Genomic DNA, 2,109 nt, shown 5'->3' with positions numbered 1-2,109 from the left:
AACATGAATTAATTCAAAAACTGCATTTGTATTGATAGAACTCAAACTAAAAGGTTTGCGAGTCTGTTTAGCAAGGGGACAAATTGAACAACTATCAACAGAACAAAATGGAATAGTCTTGGTAAGTAAAGACAGAGCTTGCAAACTCTTATTGGAAGGATGACCAAGACGTTGATGCCAAAGATCAGGATTGGTGGAGACGGCTGCCGAAACAGAGAAGCACCCAGATGTTTTCGTGATATCCAAGTAGTAGAGGCCTTCTCGCTCAATGCCCGTCCCAATCGTCTTCCCCGAGTGTCGGTCCTGAATGAAACAAAGATGATTAGTGAAGGTAGCAGTACAGGAGGAAGTCTTGGTAAGATTTGCGACAGATATTAAATTTAAGCGAAAAGAGGGAACACAAAGCACATTATATAGGATAAAATTTTCGGAGAACCGTATTGTGCCTATGTGGGTGACACGAGCAAGAGCTTGGTTTGGCAAATGTACATGACGATTGGAAATGGGAGTGCTGGAGTACATAAACCTGGTTGAGCATACCATGTGATCGGTTGCTCCTGTATCAAAGAACCAATCAGTTTCGGAACTAAAAACATTGACACATGGCGTAGTACCTGAAAGGTTGCTTATTGTTGAGGCTGAGCTCACTTGATTTGCCATGGAAGTTGTCTTGGTCTGATCAATGAGAGCAAGTAAATTATGATATTGAAATTAGAGTTTATAATTTTTCTATCTAATGTATAATTTAATCATTTTATAAATTGATGTATAATTTAATCCTATCAAATATTTGAAAAGAATATGAAATTAGGCTTGTATAATATAATATTTGTAATAATATGTCTAGATTACCCCCAATTAAAATGAGAGTGAGAGTCTTTTTTGTCATTTGATATGTTATTTTTTATACTAAGTGTTTCATATAAAATAAAAACTAATCGAATGTGTTTTGATATTGTATGACTGACATCGTATAAGAATCACTTTTCTATAAAGTTATATTTTTTATTTTAAAAATCGTCTAAACACATGATAACTTCATGAGATGATAGTTTTATATTATACGGAGTCTTATCCGCCCATCTAAACAGAGTCTAATACGATGGAGTCGATAGCGTTGTGCCTCACTGCCATCGACATAAAGAGTGTGTGTTTGACAAAGCGGTTATGTTGATTTTCAACGCTAACTGAAAAAAACTAAACTTAAAGCTCTGAAATAAGCTTATGAGAACTTTGATAGAGTTTTTTTTTTTTTTTTTGAAGGGTCCACAGGCCACACACACGCTAAGCCATGCCCAAGGGGCATGAAGGCCACCATAACGGATGGAAAACTACCCAAATCCCAAACCCCCTGGTGAGCCCCTGGTAAGAATAGAACTCTGAACCTCAAGGTCCTGGACAAAGAACCTGACCAACCAGGCTATCTCTCATTCTTAGAATTTTGATAGAGTTGTTAACTGTTGTTAGCAGTTAAATTGTGTAAAATATATGTTATTTGTATTTTTTAAAATTTTATTTATTTCATTTGAATATAAATATTAATTATTATATTTATTTCATTTTATTAAATTAATCTATTTAATATAAATATTAATATATTTAATATTAATAATATACAATATTTAAATATATTTAATAAAAAGTCCTAAACCCACAAAAAAGAAATATAAAAAATATATCCATCATGATACAGAACCCACAGCAAAAAAAACTTTAAAAAAAAAAAACCCTTACCTTTTGGCGTGAGACCCACTCAAAAAGACATGGGACACATATCAAAAGAGGTACCGCCCAAAAAAAAAAAAAAAACTCGCTTTGGAAGGTTTTTTTGGGAGGGTCCGTGTTTGGGCTCCAGGGTCTTTCTGACATGTTACATCAATCAGCCTTATTTTCTTTTTCTTTTTAAATGGCAGTGTTCGAAAACATAATTTTTAAACCTGGATTGACCTATCGGTTCGATCGTGAAATTCGTGAACAGACGATGTCCACGATTTTTTACATGAAAAATATCGTTTTTACGTTGAACCATGAGGTACCGTGAATTAACTCGTAAAATCATAAAACTCATGAGCCGATGATTTTCACGAAAAATCGCTTGACAATAAAAAT

At 33.9% G+C, this 2,109-nt stretch overlaps 1 long non-coding RNA gene across 1 annotated transcript; it reads right to left on the bottom strand.

The window, feature by feature from the left end:
- LOC120013870 lies at window positions 1-710 on the bottom strand. The gene is made up of 2 exons (XR_005471489.1): window positions 615-710; window positions 1-303 (listed from the first exon to the last, which is right to left on the bottom strand). It is a non-coding gene; the product is annotated as an uncharacterized LOC120013870 (long non-coding RNA).
- Between the last annotated feature and the right edge of the window lie 1,399 nt (window positions 711-2,109).

This window comes from Tripterygium wilfordii, chromosome 13, assembly GCF_013401445.1.
Source record: "Tripterygium wilfordii isolate XIE 37 chromosome 13, ASM1340144v1, whole genome shotgun sequence".
In the NCBI taxonomy this organism is placed as follows: domain Eukaryota; kingdom Viridiplantae; phylum Streptophyta; class Magnoliopsida; order Celastrales; family Celastraceae; genus Tripterygium; species Tripterygium wilfordii.
Note: the sequence above shows the minus strand (reverse complement) of the source record. Positions and strands in the feature narration are given on the sequence as shown.